At 34.5% G+C, this 27,784-nt stretch overlaps 2 long non-coding RNA genes across 2 annotated transcripts; both read left to right on the plus strand.

Annotated features, from left to right (window-relative positions):
* Window positions 1-1,467: 1,467 nt before the first annotated feature.
* On the plus strand, window positions 1,468-3,751 carry LOC117307410. Its single transcript, XR_004521089.1, has 3 exons — window positions 1,468-1,897; window positions 2,292-2,471; window positions 2,975-3,751. It is a non-coding gene; the product is annotated as an uncharacterized LOC117307410 (long non-coding RNA).
* Window positions 3,752-4,697: 946 nt separating this feature from the next.
* Window positions 4,698-9,833, plus strand: LOC117303667. The gene is made up of 6 exons (XR_004520526.1): window positions 4,698-5,002; window positions 5,724-5,792; window positions 6,460-6,485; window positions 7,860-7,961; window positions 8,505-8,631; window positions 9,027-9,833. It is a non-coding gene; the product is annotated as an uncharacterized LOC117303667 (long non-coding RNA).
* The last annotated feature ends 17,951 nt before the right edge of the window (window positions 9,834-27,784 follow it).

A 27,784-nucleotide genomic window follows, 5' to 3' on the forward strand; every position in this document is an offset into this window, starting at 1 on the left:
CATCCTGGCATATCCTGAAAGACAACCTAACTCGCAAACTGTTTCCCAGTGCTGGCCCAACTCTCAAAAGCCAATATTTACCATCTAACACTGTGATTGATGTATGTCTTGATTCGGTTTCTGTTGCCATGCTGGTTGTTTCTTTGACAGATGATGAAAGTCTAACAACTTGAAACATGTCTAGAAACTCACTGCAGGCTATCCATGTGACTGTAAAGGTTGTGCTATCAAGAAACTCACAGCTTCACTCCAACCACTGTATAGTTCATCCATGTGACGGCGACTATTATCTTTAATGGGTAAGTCTTGAAGTTTTATCCCATATCTACACTCAATTCCAACTTTACTTTGTCTCATCAAACAAACTTGTCCCGTGCACAGAAGTCATATCTCTCAATTTTGTTTTACCTGATCCAGTCCTCAGACACTTGCAACTACCAAAAAATTAGTTTTTCACTTTAAATTATTGTTCCCAGGCTGATTTTGTGTTATTTCTGAAATTTTACCAAAGTTTGTGCCATTCTTTAAAAATAAAACTCTCATTTGTTTCAAATTTAATTAGTTGTTATCTCTTGGGATCCTTCCTTTTAATTGAATTTTATCAAATTTGCCAATATAATCAAGGGCCGATCCTAGGGGGCCAACCCGGGCCATGCCCTCCCCCCCCCCCCCCTCCTCAACTGTGAGGAATGTAACATTTTGTGCCCGAAATAGAGGATATATTGACAGTTCAAAGAACTGACTAATCAGACAACCCTGGATGTAATCAAAAGATTTCCTTTGCCTCCTTAGGACATACCAGCTTCTATTAACTGTTTTTCCCTGAATGCCATTTGGAATTGTACTTAAAAACATGCAATCCAGGAACTATATCGATTTGCATATTTCATGTAAACTCAATGCTACATTCTTACCACTGCAGGTTATTCACGTGACAGCACAGTTACTGCTCCACTCCTACTGCGGCAGGTCATCCGTTTGTATACTCACTGCTTCACTCCAACCAGCGTAGGTCATCTGTGGGACAGCGACTATTATCTTCATTGGGCAAGTTTTGAAGTTTTATCCCATATCTACTTGAACTGAATTTTGATTTGTCTCATCAAACAAAACTTTTCTTATACAGTGAGGCCATATCTCTCTCCATTGTTTTTTACCTGATCCAATCATGGGACACTTATTTTACAGATAAAATTATTAATCCCAGCTCAATTTTTGTAAATTATGAAGTTCTACCAAAGTTTGTGCCGTTCTTTTAAAAAAAGTGCAAATCTAATGATAGTTCAACTCATATAATTATTTTAAATTTAATAAACTGTTCTCTCTGTCTGGAGGCCTGTTTTTTAAATTGATATTTTGTTTAAATTGCCATTATAATCAAGGGACGATCATTGGGGCCATTGCTCTCCCCCCCGACTCTAAAAACAAAAAAGGGTGTTTTTTATTAAGTTAGGAATGTGACATTTTTGTGTGTGTTCATAGATACTAGATTGGGAGGTTAAAAAAGTTAATCATCGGACAACCCTAGGTGTAAAAAGCTAAATCCATCGTAACTTCTGAACCTAGTGTTTTTCCATCCTTAAATATTTTTTCAAAGCATGTGTACACAATGTACACATTTGTACTGTTTTGTTGACTGTATTTAAACAAAACTTACCAATCTTGTGACTTTTAATACTGTGGTTGATAATGTCATGTATGTCTTGATTCTGTGTCTGTTGCCATGCTGGTTGTTTCTTTTACAGAGTTGGCTGCTGCCTGCACAGATGATGAAAGCCTAACAACTTGGAACATGTTTCTCGAACTCACTGCAGGCTATCCATGCTATCAAGAAACTCAATTCTTCACTCCGACCACTGTAGGTCAGCCATGTGATAGCAACTATTATCTTCAATCTGTAAGTCTTGAAGTGTTCTCTCATATTTACTAAGTTTGAATTTTTCTTAGGGTTCTCCTTTAAAATTTATTTTTTGTCTTCAAAATTTTTAATATCAAGGGAGGGGGACCAACGGGGGCAATCCCCCTCCCCCAACTCTAAAAAATAAATTGTTTTGATTTTGTTATGAATGTAACATTTTTTGTCTGAAAAAGACGCTTTATTGACATTTAAGAACTTACTAATTGGACAAGCCTGGATGTAATCTAAAAGTTTTCATTATACCAGCTTTACGTGTTCCCTTTGATGCCATTATTATATCGTACTTAAAACTACAATGCAAAAAACTATATCGATTGGCATGTTTCATATTTTGCTGATTAGTAAACTTAATGCTACACTTTTACCACTACAGGTTATCAATGTGACTGCACAGTTACTCCATATACGGCAGGTTATCTATTTGTAATCCATCTCCGGGATCTACCTCGGGAAGACGGCTATGATGATATGATGATATATCTATTTGTGTTCTCACTGCTTCACTCCAACCACTGTAGGTCATCTATGTGACAGCAACTATTATCTTCATTGGGTAAGTCTTGAAGTTTTATCCCATATCTATACTCAATTCCAACTATACTTTGTCTCATCAAACAAAACTTTGGCCATATCTCTCTCCATTATTTTTACTCGATCCAATCCTTGGACACCTGCTACTAAAATCGTTATACCTTATAGTTTTAAAATATTCCCATGCTGATTTTTCGTCATTCATAAAATTTTATCAAAGTCTGTGCCATTCTTTGAAAAAAAATGCAAATCCAATGATAGTTCAACTCAATTGTTTCAATAGAATAAATTGTTCTCTCTTTGAACTTTTTTTTAATTGAATGTTTTGCCAATATAATCAAGGGCCGATTGCTGAAGCCATGCCCCTTCCCACACAACTCAAAAAAAAAAAGTGTACACATTTGTACTGTTTTGTTGACTGTCTTTTAAAAACTTACCGATCTTGTGATTTTTAATGCTGTGATTGATAATGTCATGTATGTCTTGATGCTGTCTCTGTTGCCATGCTGTTTGTTTCATTGACAGAGTTGGCTGCTGCATGAACAGATAATGAAAGCCTAACAACTTGGAACATGTCTAGAAATTCACTGCAGGCTATCCATGTGACTGTCAAGGTTGTGCTATCTAGAAACTCAATGCATTCACTCCAACCACTGTAGGTCAACCGTGTGAGAGCCACTATTGTCTTCAATGGGTAAGTCTTGAAGTTTTATCCCATATCTACTAAGTTTGACCATAGAGAAAGGCTGGGACGTATGTAAGAACTGCAACACCAACTTTTGCAACCTTCAATGGCCCTGTGTGCACACTGATCGCCACAGCAAAACTTCTCTGGTAATCGGGAAACTGACCAATATTGCTGCAGCGAGACCGAGATGGTAAAACATTTTCGGCAAAATAATCAACAAATTTTGGCAAGTTTGAAGTTTTATCCCATATCTATACTCAAATTCAACTTTACTTTGTCTCATCATACAAAACTTGTCCCATTCACTAATAAGGCCATATCTCTCTCCATCATTTTTACCTGATCCAATCCTTGCACACTTGCAACTGAAGTCGTTATATTTTTCAGTTTTAAGTTGTTCCCAGGCTGATTTGTTGTCATTCATGAAATGTCAAAGTTTGTGCCATTCTTTGAACAAATTGCAAATCTATTGGTAGTTCAACTCAATTGTTTCAATAGAATAAATTGTTCTCTCTGTGAACTTTTTTAAAACTGAATGTTTGTGTTGAAATTGGCAATATAATCAAGGGCTGGTCGCTGGAGCCATGCCCCTCCTGTGATATTTTTTTCCAGCTCAGTTGCGGCAGAATCAATAGGGGGCGCTGTTGCAGGATTTTGTCATAGACAAATATATGAATTATGCACGTTTAGCTTCTTGTCGCACGTTTTCAGTCCACCGTGCATAGCTGCGTGTGTGTGGCTGATAGTGATAGCATAGTACTGGCTGATACGGACAGAGCTGTTGTGTGTCGCGGGTTTGTAAGTGTATTGTACATGCACATTTCACTCGCACACACACATCGACTATGGAGGAGTTTCTTCTCCATGGTGGAAATACACTCCGTTGGGTTTGTCCTTCCTCCATAGCTAGCTAGGGTCGTGGATTCACAGCACTCAGTGAGCTATTTATAACATGGGTGGTCGCACTATAGTCAGCATTTTCGATCAAAAAAGTTTGAGCATTTACAAGTACCAATTGGTACACTTAGTTATAGACTAAAGCCATGAGAACACCTACGTCCAAACAGTTTATATTTACGGTGAGCTGAACAGTTAAAAATGAAATAAGTGGCAGTTGTCATTGGTAATTACCATTGCAGAAATAAAGTGGCAGTTGTTATTGGTTATTCCCATTGCAGAAATTAATGGCAGTTGTGATTGGTACGGTAATTCCCATTGCAGAAATAAGTGGCAGTTGTAACTTGTGATTGGTAATTCCCATTGCAGAAAATCAATGAATGTGTAAGGTCAAGGAAGAAAATATTTTTTGTATTGTGGCACAATGAATCAATACACAGATGATATGCCAAAAAAAACAACAGTACAGACAAACATGTTGTTGGTGTATCACATTATCACCATCAGCGCCTTGCCCGTGTGTGTGCGATCATAGTACTGTGTAGGAAGCAACACACAACTGAGCTAATGCATAATTCATATATCTTTTTATGACGAAATCCCGCAACAGCGCCCCCTATTGATTCTGCCGCAACTGAGCTGGAAAAAAAAATATCGCGCCCCTCCCCACACAACTCAAAAAAAAAAAGTGTACACATTTGTACTGTTTTGTTGACTGTCTTTTAAAAACTAACCGAACTTATGATTTTTAATGCTGTGATTGATAACGTCATGTATGTCTTGATTTTGTTTCTGTTGCCATGCTGGTTGTTTCTTTGACGAGAGTTGGCTGCTGCATGCCTGCACATATGATGAAAGCTATCCATGTTACTAAAGGTTGCCATGTGACTAAAGGTTGTCTAGAAACTCAATGCTACACTCTATCCACTGTAGGTCAACCGTGTGACAGCTACTATTATCTTCAGTGGGTAAGTCTTGAAGTTTTATCCCATGTACTAAGTTCGACATTTTCTTGAGGTTCTTATTTATAATTGATTTTTGTTTTTCAAAATTGATAATAAAATCAAGTAAGGGGGACCAATGTGGGCCATCCCCCCTCTCCCAACTCAAAAAATAACAACATTTTATCAAGTTATGAATGTAAAAATTTTCGCCTGAAATACACACTTAATTGATCCAATTGTTGGACACTTAAAATCATTATATTTTTCAGTTTTAATTTGTGCCCGCAAGCTGATTTTGGATCAGTCAGGAAATTTACCAAAGTTTGCGCCATTTAAAAAAAAAAAAATTTATCTCTCCTTGCATCCTTTTTTCAAAAGCACATTCTGTCCAGTCCCTTAAAATTAATAATTCCACTGATTTTCAAACATGAAACTGTTTATTTGCTGATTTTACGCTTAAATTCTCTCAAATTTTCTCAAACCAAACATATACAGACCCTTTAACTTTTGGCTTGACTTTGTTTGGATTGGTCACCCATTTGGTTGTGACACAAAAAGCACTCAGCTCATGTTGTGATGTTCCTCAAAACTTGATGTTTGGGCCGTCTTTAAATTTACCGAAAATCATTTGTCAATGGTTTTTCAAAATTTTGCACTCTTGTGATTTTTATGATGGGATTTATATTGTCATGTATGCTTTGATTTTGATTTCATTTAGGCTGCCATTTTTTTTTCTTCATTTAAGCATGTCAACCTGGAACAAAAGAACATCACCGAAGGTTCTACAGCATAGATTGCCTTTACATCATTGAAGGTATATACACATTTTTTTAACCTTGTGGTTTTATCATTTTATTAACCTTTTTCACACTTCTATAGTTCCCAAGCCACAACTGTGCCATCTCTGAAAAGCAGAATGTTGAGTCCTTTAAAACTTGCTTAGTAAAGGAACACTTTGCCTTGGATCGGTTGAGTTGGTCGTTGAAAAGCGGTTGTAACCGTTTGTTATAAAATACATATGGTTAGAAAGATGTTTTAAAAGTAGAATACAATTATCCACACACATTTGCCTCGAAATTGTGTGGTTTTCCTTATACTTTGTGAACTAACACGGTCGGCCATTTATGGGAGTCAATTATGGCCAACCGTGTTTGTCGACAAGGTAAAAGGAAAACCGCGCAATTCGGGTGATACTTGTGTAGATAATTATTTTCTACTTTTAAAATATCTCTCTAATCATATGTGTTTTATAACAAACGGTTACAAATGGTTTTGAAAGACCAACTCAACCGATCCAGGCAACGCGTCCCTTAAGTTGAATACATTTTCAATTCACGACAAGTTCATGACCCAAAAGTGTGCGACCTCTTGAATTTATCAATGTGTTGTCCAGCCTTCAAAAAGCTTACCAACCATACAAATTTGTTTACTCTGAAATTTGTATTTGCGCCGGATGTTGTGGTGCCTTTTTTATGTTTCAGATTGAACTGCATCTACATTTGGACATGTGAGTATGAAAAAACTTTCTTGAAAAATCACGCCACACGCACAACATGGAACGGAGCAAATGCGAAGCAATTGTTGCAGTCAAAAAATAATTCATAGCAGTTCAAATCTGCTCAACTCACTTGTGAATGTTGTAGGGAAAAGAGGATTCTGACATAAAATTTGGTATTTGCAGGAAGTATCAACCGGGCTTTACATGTGTTGATATTTGATGCTTTACATGTAGTGGGTTGTTTTGGTAGCTCACTATCTTGTACCTAAGTACACCCTTGCAAGCAAACAAGCATATACGCGTTTTTTTTGTGCGCTAACTTGGTGGTGCCTGCGGAACGAGTGGTGCGTGCGGATCGAAATGGTGGTGCCTGCGGAATAAAACTAAAGGGACCTGGACACGTGCACGTGGCATGTGGGGTCCTACTTCCGGCTCGCTCCACTGAGTGGTTGATCTTAAAGGTGCATTCGGGCTCCTCATCTGCTAGGATGGTGCCGGTGTAATCACAAATGGTTGACCAACGGAAGTAGTCCCTAAGTTCTTTCCAACTAGGGACCGCGCTAGTACAGTAGGGGACTGTCCCTCCTTTTGGGATGGCGGACCGGACCCGCCTTCGGGCGGTGCAAAGGCCCTGATGATCTGGAAACCGTGTGGGGCAGGTATCCTGGGACCTTCACGTGGTAGCCCTGTTTTAGACGAACCTTACCAGGATGAATAGGCCAAATTTGAAACTGAAATATATTGCTTGTATAGGTCTACTTAACTATAAGATTGCCCTACAATCTTACTCTGTTCAATCAGATTATTAAAACAAGACTAATGCAAGAATATTTGCAAGCTGTCCATGTGACTGTAAAGGTTGTGCTATTTAGAAACTCATTTCACTCAAACCACTTTAGGCCATTCATGTGACAGCAACTATTATCTTCAATGGGCAAGTCTTGAAGTTTGATCCCATACATCTACACAATGTGAACTTGAATTTGTACCATTAATAAAATTGAAAATCCAATGATCTCTTTACATTCTTCTTTAAAATTGATTTTGTTTTCAAAATTGAAAGTATAATCAAGGGAGGGGGACCAACGGGGGCAATACCTGCTCCCCCAACTCTTTCTGTTATTATCATGTTATGACCAAGCATTTTTTGTTTGAAATGGACGCTTTATTGACAAGTTAACTAACTTTATACTCAGACTACCCTGCATGTAATCCAAAAGTTTATGTTTGTCTCATTAGGGCAACCCAGCTTTATTAAACTTTTTCTCCTGAGTGACTGATTGCCATATTGGTAAGGTACTTAATATCATGCAGTCTATATCGATTTGCATGTTTCATATTTTGCTGAAAAGTAAACTCAATACTACATTTTTACCACTGCAGGTTATCCATGTGACGGCACAGTCACTGCTACAGTTGCTGCAGGTCATCCGCACAGGCACAGCTTGTCCAAGTATTAAGTCACAAGGAACTGGAGTGTATAATGTAAGCCTTTCTTTCATTCTAAAGGGCCAGTCACACTGCAGCAATAAAGATAACGCATAGAAAACGCATTTATTCAACCAATCATTGGCGTGCATTGTAATGCTTTAATATTCGTTATCGAGGCCTTTAAGCCACCCCTTTACCGTTTCTTTTTAGGACTAACTGTTCTAACATCAGGTTGGCCACTTTTTTTAACTCTCTTTCAATTTTTAGTTTTTTACCCAAGTCTTTTCTTCCATGTTATCTTAAGTAAACTCTTGCAAGTTTTTGATCAACCCAAAAGCACACTCTCTCCAGTCCCTTAAAACTTTTCATCTTACTGATTTTCAAACAGCCAAATGTTTGTGAGCTGCTTTTGTGCTTAAATTCTCTTAAACTGTCCTAACCAATTGTATACAGACCATTTATCTAAGGCTTGACTTTGTTTGGATTGGTCATCCAGTTGGTTGTGATGTGGAAAGCTCCAAACTCATGTTATGTTTACCGAAAATCATTTGTCAATTATTTTTCAAAATGTGTCATATATCCTTTGATTTCGTTTAGGTTGCCATGCTGGCTGTCCCTAGTTAGGGTGGGCTGCTGTTAGCACAGATGATGAAAGCATGTCAACCTGGAACAAAAGAACATCGCTGAAGGTTCTACAACATAGATTGCTATGACACTATTAAAGGTATATGCACATTTAATGAACCTTGTGTTTTTATTACACTTTAATTAGACTTGTACAATCCTTAGCCATAACTGTGCCATCTCTGACAAGCAGAATGTCGAGTCCCTCAAAATTTGTTAAGCTGAATAAAACTTTTGCTGCAAGTTCACTATCCAATAGTATGTGTTTATTTTGGAGAGAAGGGTTTGCCCTGGTGTTTCTGGCATGTTTTTTTCAAATGATTTTGTATATGGGTCTTGTATTTCAACAAGCTAGCTTGAAATAATAGGATGTTAAATTTTCATCGGGGATAAAGGATAAGTTAGCTTAACTGTCTTAAACATAATGGCTCTCATTAACCAAATGGATTATGCTTACCTGTAACGCTTGATTTTATTACTTTCCAACTACTTCAGATCAAGGAGGCTCTTGGAAGAGGGTCAGAACACTCAACAGACCACCTTGCTTCCCAGACGGTAGAGATTGAACAGAGTATTGACAACAGCAGTGATGAACCTGATGTCTGGAGTCCCAATCAAGACTCGACCTCAAATCATCAACAGAACACAGGTTGGATGCTTCGTACTGCATCGACCTTTTAAAGTACCAAAAGCACTTTCTGTCCACTCCCTCAAAACTTTTCATGTTACGGATTTTCAAACATCAAACTGTTCATCAGCTGCTTAAATTTTCTCAAACCATATGTATGCAGACCCTTACACTTTTGGCTTCAAAACTTTGTTAAGATTGGTCACCAAGTTGGTTGTGACATAGAAAGTTCCAAGCTCATGTGTGTTGTTCCTCAAAAACTAAGATGCTGGACTGTCTTTAAAATTACCGAAAATAGTTTGTCAATTATTTTGTAAATTGTGGCAATCCTGTGATTTTCATTTTGGGATTTTTTTGTCATGTTTGCTTTGATTTCATCAAGGTTGCCATGCAATGTATCATTAGGGCATCCCTGCTATAATTATTTTTTTCACCCTGAGTGCCATACTGGTATTGTACTTACAAACTTGCAATCTATATCAATTTTGTCTTGCTGTGAGTTTACACAAGTTGTTCCAGGTACCAGTCATCTTGAGAAATAGTCAATATTAAACATTTTGTTCTTAACTAATATTTCTGGATAGTTTTTTCAACTGTTCCATTTAACCCTTTGAAGTGTTGTTTTTTGCAACTCATTTTTTCGACTTTTTTTATACTTCAGGATTTTCTTTGACTCATTTTGTTTTCAATTGTTTTTTTATATTACCAATCATCTTGAGAAATATTTAATAATAAACATGCTGAATTCACAAAAACAAAATCGGTATTATTTTGTTAATCTCTCTGACCCATTCCAAATGATTTGTTAAGCTGGTGTTGGGTTTACTAATTTGAACTTAAATCGGCCAAGGACACTTGAGATGGAACTTCTTTTGGCTGAGAACACTTCAGAAGGAACTTAATTTGTAACTTCATTTGAACCTGTGAGTATGAACACATTCTTTACTAACTTCGCCACATCATGGAACAACGACACTTCAGATTGAACTGCATCTACATTTGGACATGTGAGTATGAAAAAACTTTCTTGAAAAATCACGCCACACGCACAACATGGAACGGAGCATATGCGGCCCCAGGCCGACGGTCCTGAGTGCAAATCTTTATCAGAGCTATCCTTTAACTATCCTATTTCTCGCCCCAAAAACTCCTGACAAAACCTTCCCAAGAAATCGTCCCCCGAAAGTATCTACCAAGTAATCTCCTAGTCTAAGTTTTTATTTCAACTCTTTTTTAACTTTTTTTCAGCTCTGCCAAGCTCTGTCACCTCTTCCAAGCTCTTAATCAACTCTTCCAATTTGTTTTCTCAACTCTTCAAAGTTCTTTATAAATTTGTCCAAGTTATTCAACTCTCCCAAGTTCTTAATCAACTCTTTTCCAATTTTGTTTTTAGCAATATCAAATCTTCCGAATTGTCTTTACCAAAGCTTCGAAGTTGTTTCCCAAGTCTTTTAAGTTGTTTTCACATCTCTTCCAAGTTTTTAATCAACTCATCCAAGTTCTTCAACAACTCTTTCAAGCTCTTCATCAAGTGTTCCAAATTGTTTTCCAAGTCTTTTAAGTTGTTTTCCCAACTCTTCCTAGTTGTCTTAAAGACAGTGGACACTATTGGTAATTATCAAAGACTAGCCTTCACAGTTGGTGTATCTCAACATATGCATAAAAAAACAAACCTGTGAAAATTTGAAATCAATCGGTCATCGAACTTGCGAGAGAATAATGAAAGAAAAAAACACCCTTGTCACACGAAGTTGTGTGCGTTTAGATTGTTGATTTCGAGACATCAAGTTCTTAAACTGAGGTCTCGAAATCAAATTCGTGGAAAGTTACTTATATCTCGAAAACTACGGCACTTCAGAGGGAGCCGTTTCTCACGATGTTTTATACCATCAACCTCTCCCCATTACTCGTCACCAAGAAAGGTTTTATGCTAATAATTATTTTAAGTTATTACCAACATGTCTTAAACACTACACTTTAAAGTTCTTAGTCAACTATTTCAAGTTGTTTTCGCAACTCTTCAAAGTTCTTAATCGACTCCTTTTCAATTTTTTAAAAGCAATATCAACTCTTCCAAATTGTCTTTACCAAATCTTAACAAGGTGTTTCCCAAGTCTTTTAAGTTGTTTTCCCTACTCTTAAAAGTTCTTAATCAACTCTTTCAAGTTTTCTTCTCAACTCTCCCAAGTTCTTAATCGACTCCTTTTCAATTTTTTTTAAAGCAATATCAACTCTTCCAAATTGTCTTAACCAAATCTTAACAAGGTGTTTCCCAAGTCTTTTAAGTTGTTTTCTCAACTCTTTCACGTTTTCTTAAACACTACTCTTCAAAGCAATATCAACTCTTCTTTTTCAAATTTCTGTACCAAATCTTGCAAGTTGTTTTCTCAACTCTTCCAAGTTCTTAATCATCTATTTCAAACTGTTTTCTCAACTCTCCCAAGTCTTTTAAGTTGTTTTCCTAACTCTTCAAAGTTTTCTTAAACACTACTCTTCAAAGTTCTTAATCAACTCCTTTTCAGTTTTTTTTAGCAATATCAAATCTTCCAAGTCTTTTTCTCAACTCTTCAAAGTTTTCTTAAACACTACTCTTCAAAGTTCTTAATCAACTCCTTTTCAACTTTTTTAGCAATATCAACTCTTCCAAATTGTCTTTCCCAAGCTTCCAAGTTGTTTTCCAAGTCTTTTAAGTCTTTTTCTCAACTCTTCAAAGTTTTCTTAAACACTACTCTTCAAAGTTCTTAATCAACTCCTTTTCAACTTTTTTAGCAATATCAACTCTTCCAAATTGTCTTTCCCAAGCTTCCAAGTTGTTTTCCAAGTCTTTTAAGTTGTTTTCTCAACTCTTTCACGTTTTCTTAAACACTACTCTTCAAAGCAATATCAACTCTTCTTTTTCAAATTTCTGTACCAAATCTTGCAAGTTGTTTTCTGAACTCTTCCAAGTTCTTAATCATCTATTTCAAACTGTTTTCTCAACTCTCCCAAGTCTTTTAAGTTGTTTGCCCAACTCTTCAAAGTTTTCTTAAACACTACTCTTCAAAGTTCTAAATCAACTCCTTTTCATTTTTTTTTAGCAATATCAAATCTTCCAAGTCTTTTTCTCAACTCTTCAAAGTTTTCTTAAACACTACTCTTCAAAGTTCTTAATCAACTCCTTTTCAACTTTTTTAGAAATATCAACTCTTCAAAGTTGTTTTCCAAGTCTTTTAAGTTGTTTTCCCTACTCTTAAAAGTTCTTAATCAACTCTTTCAAGTTTTCTTCTCAACTCTCCCAAGTTCTTAATCGACTCCTTTTCAATTTTTTTTAAAGCAATATCAACTCTTCCAAATTGTCTTAACCAAATCTTAACAAGGTGTTTCCCAAGTCTTTTAAGTTGTTTTCTCAACTCTTTCACGTTTTCTTAAACACTACTCTTCAAAGCAATATCAACTCTTATTTTTCAAATTTCTGTACCAAATCTTGCAAGTTGTTTTCTCAACTCTTCCAAGTTCTTAATCATCTATTTCAAACTGTTTTCTCAACTCTCCCAAGTCTTTTAAGTTGTTTTCCTAACTCTTCAAAGTTTTCTTAAACACTACTCTTCAAAGTTCTTAATCAACTCCTTTTCAGTTTTTTTTAGCAATATCAAATCTTCCAAGTCTTTTTCTCAACTCTTCAAAGTTTTCTTAAACACTACTCTTAAAAGTTCTTAATCAACTCCTTTTCAACTTTTTTAGCAATATCAACTCTTCCAAATTGTCTTTCCCAAGCTTCCAAGTTGTTTTCCAAGTCTTTTAAGTTGTTTTCTCAACTCTTTCACGTTTTCTTAAACACTACTCTTCAAAGTTCTTAATCAACTCCTTTTCAACTTTTTTAGAAATATCAACTCTTCCAAGTTGTTTTCCAAGTCTTTTAAGTTGTTTTCCTAACTCTTCAAAGTTTTCTTAAACACTACTCTTCAAAGTTCTTAATCAACTCCTTTTCAATGTTTTTTAGCAATATCAAATCTTCCAAGTCTTTTTCTCAACTCTTCAAAGTTTTCTTAAACACTACTTTTCAAAGTTCTTCATCAATTTTCTATTGTCTTTTCAAATTTGCATACTAGTTTCTATTGTCTTTTCAAATTTGCAAACTAGTTTCTATTGTCTTTTCAAATTTGCATACTAATTAATATTGTCTTGAAAATGGACGTTGCCTATTTTCTATTGTCTTTTAAAATTTGCATACTAATTTCTATTGTCATATTTGGTATGCAAATAAGCTTCTTTTGTCATTTTTCGTATGTTAATAAGCGTTTTATGCCTATTCAAATTTCCGATTCTATTGTCTTTTTTCGTATGCAAATAAGCTTCCATTGTCTCTTTTCGTATGCAAATTAGCTTCCATTGACCTTTTTCGTATGCACATTAACTTATTTTGTCTATTCAAATTTGCAATTCTATTGTCTTTTTTCGTATGCAAATTAGTTTTTTTTGCAAATTTGTAGAATAATAAAAGAAGCTAATTTGCATATTAAAAAGACAATAGAAGCGAATTTGCATATCGAAAAAGACAATATAATCCAATTTACATAATAATAAAAGAAGCTAATTTGCATATCGAAAAAGACAATAGAATCCAATTTACATAATAATAAAAGAAGCTAATTTGCATATCGAAAAAGACAATAGAATCCAATTTACATAATAATAAAAGAAGCTAATTTGCATATTAAAAAGACAAAAGAAGCAAATTTGTAGAATAATAAAAGAAGCTAATTTGCATATTAAAAAGACAATAGAAGCGAATTTGCATAAAAATAAAATAAGCTATTTGCATATCTAAAAAGACAAAAGAATCCAATTTACATAATAATAAAAGAAGCTAATTTGCACATCGAAAAAGACAATAGAATCCAATTTACATAATAATAAAATAAGCTAATTTGCATATTAAAATGACAAAAAAATCTAATTTGCATAATAATAAAATAAGCTAATTTGCATATTAAAAAGACAAAAGAAGCAAATTTGTAGAATAATAAAAGAAGCTAATTTGCATATTAAAAAGACAAAAGAAGCAAATTTGTAGAATAATAAAAGAAGCTAATTTGCATATCGAAAAAGACAATAGAAGCGAATTTGCATAATAATAAAATATGCTTATTTGCATATCGAAAAAGACAATAGAATCCAATTTACATAATAATAAAAGAAGCTAATTTGCATATCGAAAAAGACAATAGAATCCAATTTACATAATAATAAAATAAGCTAATTTGCATATTAAAAAGACAAAAAAATCTAATTTGCATAATAATAAAATAAGCTAATTTGCATATTAAAAAGACAAAAGAAGCAAATTTGTAGAATAATAAAAGAAGCTAATTTGCATATTAAAATGACAAAAAAATCTAATTTGCATAATAATAAAATAAGCTAATTTGCATATTAAAAAGACAAAAGAAGCAAATTTGTAGAATAATAAAAGAAGCTAATTTGCATATTAAAAAGACAAAGAAGCAAATTTGTAGAATAATAAAAGAAGCTAATTTGCATATTAAAAAGACAAAAGAAGCAAATTTGTAGAATAATAAAAGAAGCTAATTTGCATACGAAAAAAGACAATAGAAGCTTATTTGCATACGAAAAATGACAAAAGAAGCTTATTTGCATACGAAAAATGACAGGAATTGCCAATTTGAATAGGCAGAAAACGCTAATTTGCATACGAAAGATGACAAAAGAAGCTAATTTGCATAAGAAAAAAGACAATAGAAGCTTATTTGCATACTAAAAAAGACAATAGAAGCTAATTTTCATACTAAAAAAGACAAAGGAATTGCCAATTTGAATAGGCAGAAAAGCTTATTTGCATACTAAAAAAGACAATAGAAGCTTATTTGCATTGGAAAAAGGACAAAGGAATTGCCAATTTGAATAGGCAGAAAACGCTAATTTGCATACGTAAAAAGACAATAGAAGCTAATTTGCATACGAAAAAAGACAATAGAAGCTTATTTGCATACGAAAAAAGACAAAGGAATTGCCAATTTGAATAGGCAGAAAAATGACAAAAGAAGCTAATTTGCATACTAAAAAAGACAATAGAAGCTTATTTGCATACTCAAACAGACAAAGGAATTGCCAATTTGAATAGGCAGAAAAGGCTAATTTGCATACGAAACATGACAAAAGAAGCTAATTTGCATACGAAAAAAGACAATAGAAGCTTATTTGCATACGAAAAAAGACAAAGGAATTGCTAATTTGAATAGGCAGAAAACGCTAATTTGCATACGAAAAATGACAAAAGAAGCTTATTTGCATACCCTAATTTGAATAGGCAGAAAACGCTAATTTGCATACGAAAAATGACAAAAGAAGCTAATTTGCATACGAAAAAAAGACAATAGAAGCTTATTTGCATACGAAAAAAGACAAAGGAATTGCTAATTTGAATAGGCAGAAAACGCTAATTTGCATACGAAAAATGACAAAAGAAGCTTATTTGCATACGAAAAAAGACAATAGAAACTTATTTGCATACGAAAAAAGACAAGATAAGCTAATTTGCATACGTAAAAAGACAATAGAAGCCAATTTGCATACGAAAAAAGACAAAGGAATTGCCAATTTGAATAGGTAGAAAACGCTAATTTGCATACGAAAGATGACAAAAGAAGCTAATTTGCATACGAAAAAAGACAATAGAAGCTTATTTGCATACTATAAAAGCTTATTTGCATACGAAAAAAGACAATAGAAGCTTATTTGCATACGAAAAAAATAAAGGAATTGCTAATTTGAATAGGCAGAAAACGCTAATTTGCATACGAAAAATGACAAAAGAAGCTTATTTGCATACGAAAAAAGACAATAGAAACTTATTTGCATACGGAAAAAAGACAATAGAAGCTTATTTGCATACGAAAAATGACAAAAGAAGCTTATTTGCATACGAAAAATGACAGGAATTGCCAATTTGAATAGGCAGAAAACGCTAATTTGCATACGAAAGATGACAAAAGAAGCTAATTTGCATACGAAAAAAGACAATAGAAGCTTATTTGCATACTAAAAAAGACAATAGAAGCTAATTTTCATACTAAAAAAGACAAAGGAATTGCCAATTTGAATAGGCAGAAAAGCTTATTTGCATACTAAAAAAGACAATAGAAGCTTATTTGCATTCGAAAAAGGACAAAGGAATTGCCAATTTGAATAGGCAGAAAACGCTAATTTGCATACGTAAAAAGACAATAGAAGCTAATTTGCATACGAAAAAAGACAATAGAAGCTTATTTGCATACGAAAAAAGACAAAGGAATTGCCAATTTGAATAGGCAGAAAAATGACAAAAGAAGCTAATTTGCATACTAAAAAAGACAATAGAAGCTTATTTGCATACTCAAACAGACAAAGGAATTGCCAATTTGAATAGGCAGAAAAGGCTAATTTGCATACGAAACATGACAAAAGAAGCTAATTTGCATACGAAAAAAGACAATAGAAGCTTATTTGCATACGAAAAAAGACAAAGGAATTGCTAATTTGAATAGGCAGAAAACGCTAATTTGCATACGAAAAATGACAAAAGAAGCTTATTTGCATACCCTAATTTGAATAGGCAGAAAACGCTAATTTGCATACGAAAAATGACAAAAGAAGCTAATTTACATACGAAAAAAGACAATAGAAGCTTATTTGCATACGAAAACAGACAAAGGAATTGCCAATTTGAATAGGCAGAAAACGCTAATTTGCATACGAAAAATGACAAAAGAAGCTAATTTGCATACGAAAAAAAGACAATAGAAGCTTATTTGCATACGAAAAAAGACAAAGGAATTGCTAATTTGAATAGGCAGAAAACGCTAATTTGCATACGAAAAATGACAAAAGAAGCTTATTTGCATACGAAAAAAGACAATAGAAACTTATTTGCATACGAAAAAAGACAAGATAAGCTAATTTGCATACGTAAAAAGACAATAGAAGCCAATTTGCATACGAAAAAAGACAAAGGAATTGCCAATTTGAATAGGTAGAAAACGCTAATTTGCATACGAAAGATGACAAAAGAAGCTAATTTGCATACGAAAAAAGACAATAGAAGCTTATTTGCATACTATAAAAGCTTATTTGCATACGAAAAAAGACAATAGAAGCTTATTTGCATACGAAAAAAATAAAGGAATTGCTAATTTGAATAGGCAGAAAACGCTAATTTGCATACGAAAAATGACAAAAGAAGCTTATTTGCATACGAAAAAAGACAATAGAAACTTATTTGCATACGAAAAAAGACAATAGAAGCTTATTTGCATACGAAAAATGACAAAAGAAGCTTATTTGCATACGAAAAATGACAGGAATTGCCAATTTGAATAGGCAGAAAACGCTAATTTGCATACGAAAGATGACAAAAGAAGCTAATTTGCATACGAAAAAAGACAATAGAAGCTTATTTGCATACTAAAAAAGACAATAGAAGCTAATTTTCATACTAAAAAAGACAAAGGAATTGCCAATTTGAATAGGCAGAAAAGCTTATTTGCATACTAAAAAAGACAATAGAAGCTTATTTGCATTCGAAAAAGGACAAAGGAATTGCCAATTTGAATAGGCAGAAAACGCTAATTTGCATACGTAAAAAGACAATAGAAGCTAATTTGCATACGAAAAAAGACAATAGAAGCTTATTTGCATACGAAAAAAGACAAAGGAATTGCCAATTTGAATAGGCAGAAAAATGACAAAAGAAGCTAATTTGCATACTAAAAAAGACAATAGAAGCTTATTTGCATACTCAAACAGACAAAGGAATTGCCAATTTGAATAGGCAGAAAAGGCTAATTTGCATACGAAACATGACAAAAGAAGCTAATTTGCATACGAAAAAAGACAATAGAAGCTTATTTGCATACGAAAAAAGACAAAGGAATTGCTAATTTGAATAGGCAGAAAACGCTAATTTGCATACGAAAAATGACAAAAGAAGCTTATTTGCATACCCTAATTTGAATAGGCAGAAAACGCTAATTTGCATACGAAAAATGACAAAAGAAGCTAATTTACATACGAAAAAAGACAATAGAAGCTTATTTGCATACTAAAAAGACAATAGAAGCTAATTTGCATACGAAAAAGACAATAGAAGCTTATTTGCATACGAAAACAGACAAAGGAATTGCCAATTTGAATAGGCAGAAAACGCTAATTTGCATACGAAACATGACAAAAGAAGCTAATTTGCATACGAAAAAAAGACAATAGAAGCTTATTTGCATACGAAAAAAGACAAAGGAATTGCTAATTTGAATAGGCAGAAAACGCTAATTTGCATACGAAAAATGACAAAAGAAACTTATTTGCATACGAAAAAAGACAATAGAAGCTTATTTGCATACGAAAAATGACAAAGAAGCTAATTTACATACCAAAAAAGACAATAGAAGCTTATTTGCATACTAAACAGACAATAGAAGCTAATTTGCATACGAAAAAAGACAATAGAAGCTTATTTGCATACGAAAAAAGACAATAGAAGCTTATTTGCATACGAAAACAGACAAAGGAATTGCCAATTTGAATAGGCAGAAAACGCTAATTTGCATACGAAAAAAAGACAATAGAAGCTTATTTGCATACGAAAAAAGACAATAGAAGCTTATTTGCATACGAAAACAGACAAAGGAATTGCCAATTTGAATAGGCAGAAAATGCTAATTTGCATACGAAACATGACAAAAGAAACTAATTTGCATACGAAAAAAGACAATAGAAGCTTATTTGCATACTAAAACAGACAAAGGAATTGCCAATTTGAATAGGCAGAAAAGGCTAATTTGCATACGAAAATGACAAAAGAAGCTAATTTGCATACGAAAAAAGACAATAGAAGCTTATTTGCATACGAAATTAATATTCATATTTGAAAAGATAAAAAAAGGTAGACCACGCACATTTAAAAGACAATAGAAATTGTTATTCATATTTGAAAAGATAAAGAAAGTAGGCCACGCCCATTTAAAAGACAATAGAAATTAATCTGCATATTTGTAAAGATAAAGAAAGTAGTTTACGCCCATTTAAAAGACAATTGAAATTAATAAGATTATTTGAAAAGATAAAGAAAGTAGGCCACGCCCATTTAAAAGACAATAGAACCTAATATGCATATTTAAAAAGATAAAGAAAGTAGGCCACGCCCATTTCAAAGATGAAGACTGAAAGAGTTGAATAAGTTTCAGGGTGACACAAAAATTGGTAGAGTTGATTTAGAAATTAGATTAGTTCAATAATAAGAATTTAGAACAGATGATTAAGAACTTGGAAGAGGATTAAAAAAATGAAGAGCTGAGAACAACCTTTAATTGTTGATTAAGAAGAACTGAAAACAGTTTATTAAGAACTTGGAGGAGGATACATGGAATTGTTGATTACGAACTTGGAATATTTGTGGAAAAGACTTTGCGAGGCGATAAAACATTTGAACGAGTTGATTAAGAACAACTGTTCTACTTGGTAGAGTTGAATAAGAACTTTGAAGAGTTGAGAATAAAAATGAAGAGTTGAGAACAAACTTTAAGAGCTGATTAAGAAGAACTTAGAACAGGTGATATAACAACTGGAAGAGTTGATTAAGAATAACTATTCTACTTGGAATAATTGGTTAAGAACTTGGAAGATTTGGGAATAAAAATTGAACAAATAATAAAACTTCGAAGAGTTCAATAAGAACTTGGAAGAGGTGATAAAACAGTTGGAAGAGTTGAATAAGAACTTGGAAGAATTTAGAAAACAACTTTGAGAAGAAGTGGTACAATAATAAAAAGAGATGAGAAAACAACTTGGAATTGTTTATTAAGAGCTTAGAATATTTGGGTAAAAACCTGGCAAATTAAAAAGATTTGAACGAGTTGATTAAGAACAACTGTTCTACTTGGAATAGCTGGTTATGAACTTGGAAGAGGTGATACAACAATTAGAAGAGTTGAATAAGAACTTGGAAGAATTTAGAAAACAACTTTGAGAAGAAGTGGTACAATAATAAAAAGAGATGCGAAAACAACTTGGAAGTGTTTATTAAGAGCTTAGAATATTTGGGTAAAAACCTGGCAAATTAAAAAGATTTCGAGAGGTGATCAAACATTTGAAAGAGTTGATTAAGAACTTGGAGTTGAGAAAACCAATTAGTTGGTTAAAAACAACTTTGAAAAATTAAGAAAACTTGAAAGAGGTGATACAACAATTGGAAGAGTTTATAAAAAACAACTTAAAAGAATTTGTCAAGAACAACTAGGAAGATTTGGGAATAAAAACTGGAAAATTAATACATTTTGGAAGAGTTGAACAGGAACTTTGAAGAGGTGATAAAACAGTTGGAAGAGCTTATTAAGATCTTGGAAGAGTTTAGAATACAACTTGAAAGAGTTGAGAAGCTAAAACTTGGTCAAGAACAACTTGGGAAGATTTAGGGGGAAAATGGAAAATTAAGAAAATTTTGAAGAGTTGATTTAGAACTTTGAAGAGTCGAGGGAAAACTTGGAAGAGTTTATAAAGAACTTGGAAGATTTGGTTAAGAGTTGAAGAGAAACTCAAAAGAAACTTAAATTTCAGAGTTAAATTAAAACTTAGACTCAGAGGGCACTTTGGTTAAGAGTTGATAGATTTGAAGAGAAACTCAAAAGAAACTTCAAAAAGAGTTGAAATAAAAACTTAGACTCAGAGAATACTTAGTATATACTTTCGGGAAGACTTGGTAGATACTTTGGGGACGATTTTTTGGAGTGAGAAATAGAATAGTTTAAGGATAGCTCTGATAAAGGTTTGCACTCAGGACCGTTGGCCTGTGGCCGCATATGCTCCGTTCCATGTTGTGCGTGTGGCGTGATTTTTCAAGAAAGTTTTCCATACTCACATGTCCAAATGAAGCTGAAGATGTAGTTCAATCTGGAGTGTCGTTGTTCCATGATGTGGCGTGGTTAGTAAAGATATTTGTTCATACTCACAGGTTCAAATGAAGTTCCATCTGAAGTGTCCACTGGCAAAAGAAGTTCCATCTGAAGTATCTTCGGCTTATTCAAGTTCAAATTAGTAAACCCAACACCAGCTTAACTAATCATTTTTTGGGGGGGAATGGGTCAGGGATATCAACAAAATTATACCGATTTTATTTTTGTAAATTCTGAGCTTGTTAAAAAAAAAATTTCAAGATGACTGGTACCAGAACCAATGTTAACAAGTGAAAAGTTTGAAAGAGTTAAAACACAACAATTGAAAGAACACAAACTTGATAAAATGGGTGACAAAAAAAGTTAAAGAAAAAAATTAGTTGAACGAAACACTAAAGAGTTGAATGATAATTTTGAATCCAACCTGTGTTCTCATGATGGTTTGAGACGGTTGTCTTGAGTGGGACTCTAGTACAAGGTTGATTTCAAAATAAATTGAGCAGTTCAACATGAACTAGGTTCGTTTTCAAGAGATTCCATAAAACTGGAAGACAGGAGTTATTTATGAAATATCAAAAGCACCACAACATCAAGCGAGATTACAAATTTCAGAGTAACAAAAGTCGTTTGATTGGTAGGTTTTTTGACGGCTGGCATAACATTAATTATTTCAAGAGATCGGACACTATCAGAGGTGGTACAGTCGTGGCTTGGGAACCATAGAAATGTACAGAATGTGTAATAAATTCACAAGGTTGAAAAATGTGTATAATTCTTTCAATGTTCTTTTGTTCCAGGTTGACATGCTTTCATCATGTGTTAGCAGCAGCCAAACATGTCTAAGGACAGCCAGCATGGCAATCTAGATGAATAAAAGCATACAAGCATCCCATCATAAAAATAACAAGAATGCCATTTTTAAAAACACTTGACGATTGATTTTCGGTAAATTTAAAGACAGCTCAACATGTTAGTTTTTGATGAAAAACACAGCATGAGCTTGGAGCTTTTCATGTCACAACCAACTGGTTGACCAATCTAAACAAAGTCAACGCAAAAGTTAAAGGGTCTATACACATTTGGTTTGGGAAAATTTAAGCAGCTAATGAACAGTTTGATGTTTGGAAATCAGTCGGATGAAAAGTTTTGAGGATGGACAGAATGTGCTTTTGGAAAATTTAAGAGTTGGTTCAAAAAGCATTTAATAAGTTCCTTGAGGGCAGTGCGAAGCATCAAACCTGTGTTCTCATGATGGTTTGAGGCCGTGTCTTGATGAGGATTCTAGACGTCATGTTCATCACTGCTGTTCTCATTGGGCCGTTTCTGTTCAATCTCTACCGTCTTGGAAGCAAAGTCGTTCGCTTGAGTGTTCTGACCTTCTTCAAGAAACTCCTAGATCTGACGCAGCTGAAAAATAATAAAATCAAGCATTTAAAAAGCGTTGTCCATTCATTTACTGAGAGTAGAAATGTTTAAGACAGTTATGCTAAGATTTTGAAATACAAAACCCATATGTACAACATCATTTGCCTAACATGTCAGAAACACCAGGGCAAACTCTCCTCTCTTAGGGAAATAAAACTAATATGTACAGCAGCTTTTGAGAGTATAATCCATTTTTGAGAAACATTGCAATTTGAAGAATTATGATTATTGAAAAAGATTAAATTTTCCATCTCAAGATATTTGAAAATGAGAAGCATTACTGCAGCAATGCTTCTTAGATTGTGGATTCCTGTAAAGATTTGCTCCGGAGTTTCAGTGATATCTCAAACTGTGACCACTGACCACCTTTTGAAATGAAATTTTCACAGGTTAATTTTAGAGTATACAACTTAATTTATAAAGAATTAAAACAATCAAAAGTTATCACAAATTGCACATTGCTTTTAAGCTACAAAACTTTTCTGACTCTTTTTGTCAGGATGGGGCATCAGAAATTATTGGCACAGTGCTATAAGGTTGATTTGACACAATAATGAGTAGTAACAATAGCTTGAGAAATTTGGGGTGGACCTACAAAATGCCAATCCTCCGAAGCTTGGCAACATTATGATTTCCAAACTCAGTAGGTATAGATCTCTATTGAGTAATTGTTGGTTCCGAGAAGAACCGATGGGTTCAATGTTTCAGACAGTGTACTCTGTCAGGTGACTGCTCGAATCCAACTCTTGCTCGCACTGGAGAGTGGTAGCTGAAGATGCATGTTTGAGTCGGGAGGGCGTAAGTCCAAGGTCCTAAATGAATCGACTTTGGGTATAGAAGACCCTAAGTGAGGGGGGGGGGGGGGGGGGCTGGTGATGAAGACTAGGTTCCTTATTAAATTGACTTCAGTTATAAGTTACCCTAGTTCCGAGGGGGGGTGGTGTATTGCTTGGGACAATGAGTTGGCTCTCCAATCAGTGTGTAATCTGAACAAGAAAAAAAAAACTCTGGTTATCGTTATCATTATCTAGCTTTCATCAAAAGTCATCTAGCAAGACCTTGAATCGCTGGAACTAAACAATAATTACAACGATACAATATCACTATGAAATGGTATTGAGAGAATGTACAAGATTGATTAGAAAATTACTTGAGCAATTCAACATGAACTAGGTATGGTTTCATTTCAAGGGATGCCACAAAACTGGACAACGGGATTTCATGAAATATCAAAAGCACCACAACATCGAGGGAGAATACAAATTTCAGAGTAACAAAAGTTGTTTGATTGGTAAGTTTTTGAATGGGCTGGCATAACATTAATTATTTCAAGAGATTGGACACTATCAGAGATGGTACAGTTGTGGCTTGGGAACAATAGAAGTGTACAGAATTCACAAGGTTGAAAAATGTGTATAATTCTTTCAATGTTCTTTTGTTCCAGGTTGACATGCTTTCATCATGTGTTAGCAGCAGCCAAACCTGTCTTAGGACAGCCAGCATGGCAATCTAGATGAATCAAAGCATACAAGCATCCCATCATAAAAATAACAAGAATGCCATTTTTAAAAACATTTGACGATTGATTTTCGGTAAATTTAAAGACAGCTCAACATGTTAGTTTTTGATGAAAAACACAGCATGAGCTTAGAGCTTTTCATGTCACAACCAACTGGTTGACCAATCTAAACAAAGTCAATGCAAAAGTTAAAGGGTCTATACACATTTGGTTTGGGAAAATTTAAGCAGCTAATGAACAGTTTGATGTTTGGAAATCAGTCGGATGAAAAGTTTTGAGGATGGACAGAATGTGCTTTTGGAAAATTTAAGAGTTGGTTCAAAAAGCATTTAATAAGTTCCTTGAGGGCAGTGCGAAGCATCAAACCTGTGTTCTCATGATGGTTTGAGGCCGTGTCTTGATGAGGATTCTAGACGTCATGTTCATCACTGCTGTTCTCATTGGGCCGTTTCTGTTCAATCTCTACCGTCTTGGAAGCAAAGTCGTTCGCTTGAGTGTTCTGACCTTCTTCAAGAAACTCCTAGATCTGACGCAGCTGAAAAATAATAAAATCAAGCATTTAAAAAGCGTTGTCCATTCATTTACTGAGAGTAGAAATGTTTAAGACAGTTATGCTAAGATTTTGAAATACAAAACCCATATGTACAACATCATTTGCCTAACATGTCAGAAACACCAGTGCAAACTCTCCTCTCTAAGGGAAATAAAACTAATATGTACAGCAGCTTTTGAGAGTATAATCCATTTTTTTGAAACATTGCAATTTGAAGAATTATGATTATTGAAAAAGATTAAATTTTCCATCTCAAGATATTTGAAAATGAGAAGCATTACTGCAGCAACGCTTCTTAGATTGTGTATTCCTGTAAAGATTTGCTCCGGAGTTTCAGTGATATCTCAAACTGTGACCACTGACCACCTTTTGAAATGAAATTTTCACAGGTTAATTTTAGAGTATACAACTTAATTTATAAAGAATTAAAACAATAAAAAGTTATCACAAATTGCACATTGCTTTTAAGCTACAAAACTTTTCTGACTCTTTTTGTCAGGATGGGGCATCAGAAATTATTGGCACAGTGCTATAAGGTTGATTTGACACAATAATGAGTAGTAACAATAGCTTGAGAAATTTGGGGTGGACCTACAAAATGCCAATCCTCCGAAGCTTGGCAACATTATGATTTCCAAACTCAGTAGGTATAGATCTCTATTGAGTAATTGTTGGTTCCGAGAAGAACCGGTGGGTTCAATGTTTCAGACAGTGTACTCTGTCAGGTGACTGCTCGAATCCAACTCTTGCTCGCACTGGAGAGTGGTAGCTGAAGATGCATGTTTGAGTCGGGAAGGCGTAAGTCCAAGGTCCTAAATGAATCGACTTTGGGTATAGAAGACCCTAAGTCTGGGGGGGGGGGGGCTGGTGATGGAGACTAGGTTCCTTATCAAATTTACTTCAGTTATAAATGACCCTAGTTCCGAGGGGGGGTGGTGTATTGCTTGGGACAATGAGTTGGCTCTCCAATCAGTGTGTAATCTGAACAAGAAAAAAAAACTCTGGTTATCATTATCTAGCTTTCATCAAAAGTCATCTAGCAAGACCTTGAATCGCTGGAACTAAACAATAGTTACAACGATACAATATCACTATGAAATGGTATTGAGAGAATGTACAAGATTGATTAGAAAATTACTTGAGCAATTCAACATGAACTAGGTATGGTTTCATTTCAAGGGATGCCACAAAACTGGACAACGGGATTTCATGAAATATCAAAAGCACCACAACATCGAGGGAGAATACAAATTTCAGAGTAACACCAGTCGGTTGATTGATCAGTTTTTGAAGGGCTGGCATAACATTAATTATTTCAAGAGATCGCACACTATTGGGTTGTGAACTTGTAGCGAATTGAAAATATATTCAGCTTAGCAAGTGTTGTGGGACTCAACATTCTGCTTAGCAGAGATGGTAAAGTTTTGGCTTTGGAATATTAGTGTAAAGAAGTGTAATAAAATCACAAGGTTCAAAAATTAGGCATCTACCTTCAATGATGTAACGACAATCTATGCTGTTCTTCAGCGATGTACTTTTGTTCCACATTGACGTGCTTTCATCATCTGTGGTGGCAGCAGCCAACCCTGTCTAAGGACAGCCAGCATGGCAATCTACATGAAATCAAAGCATACATGACAGTCTAAATCCCATATAATAAAAATCACAAGAATGGCACATTTTGAAAAACATTTGAAAAAAATATTTTCGGTACATTTAAAGAAAGCCCAACATCTTAGTTTTTGAGGAACAACACAACATGAGCTTGGAGATTTTTTATATCCCATCCAACTGGGTGACCAATCTACACAAAGTCAAGCCAAAAGTTAAAGGGTCTATACACAATTGGTTTGGGAAAATTTGAGCAGCTAATGAACAGTTTGATAATTGATAATCAGTAGGATGAAATGTTTTGAGGATGGACAGAGTGTTTTTGGAAAATTTAGTGGTTGATACAAAAATTATACTAAATAAATTCCTTCCCAGAAGAACAAAGCATCCAACCTGTGTTCAAATGAAGGTTTGAGGCAGATGTCTACGGAGGTAAATTTGCTACGAAGTTTCAGCGATATCTCAAAACTGTGACCACGACCACATTTTGAAATGAAATTTTCAAAGGTTATTTTATGGTATACAACTAAATTTATAAAGGATTAAAACACTCCAAAGTTTCCAAAAAGTGCACATTGCTTTTAAGGTACAAAAATTGTATTACTGAGCATCAGAAATTTGGGGTAGGTCAACAAAATGCCAATCCTCCGAAGCGTGGCAACATGATGATTGCCAAACTCAGTAGGTAGATCTCACTTGAGTGATTTTCGGTTCTGAGAAGAACCGTCCGGCTCAGTGTAAAATACAGTATTCTCTGTCTGTCAGGTGACTGCTGGACTCCAAATCTTGCTCGCAATGGAGAGTGGTAAAATGAAGATGCGTGTTGGAGCAGGAAGGGTGTGTGTCCAAGGTCCTAAATGAATTGACTTTGGGTATAGAAGACCCTAAGTCGGGGGAGACTGGTGATGAAGAGACTAGGTTCCTAATGAAATCGAATTCAGTTATAAATAACCCTAGGTCCGAGGGGGGGGGGGGCTGGTGTATTGCTTGGGACAATGAGTTGACTCTCCAATTAGTGAATAATCTGAAGAAGAAAAAACAAATCCGTTAATAATTTCATCAAAAGTCATCTAGCAAGACATTGAATCGCTGTAATTAAAGGAACACGTTGCCTCGGATCGGTTGACTTGGTCTTTGAAAAGCGTTTGTAACCGTTCGTTATAAAATGCATATGGTTAGAAAGATGATTTAAAAGTAGAATACAATTATCAACACAAATTTACCTCGAACTTGCGTGGTTTTCTTTTTACTTTGCGAACTAACTCTGTCGGCCATTTATGGGAGTCAAAAATTTGACTGCCATAAATGGCCGAGCGTGTTAGTCGACAAGGTATATTAAGAAAAAACCACGCAATGTCGAGTGATACTTGTGTGGATCATTATATTCTACTTTTAAAATATCTTTATAATCATATGCATTTTATAACAATCGATTACAAACGCTTTTCAAAGACCAACTCGACCGATCCAAGGCAATGTGTTCCTTTAAACAATAATTACAGCCATACAATGTCACCATGAGAGAATGTACAAGGTTGATTTAAAAATGACCGGAGCAGTTCAACATGAACTACAATCCCTGCCAAAATGCTTGGG

This window comes from Asterias rubens, chromosome 2 (genome assembly GCF_902459465.1).
Source record: "Asterias rubens chromosome 2, eAstRub1.3, whole genome shotgun sequence".
Taxonomy (NCBI): domain Eukaryota; kingdom Metazoa; phylum Echinodermata; class Asteroidea; order Forcipulatida; family Asteriidae; genus Asterias; species Asterias rubens.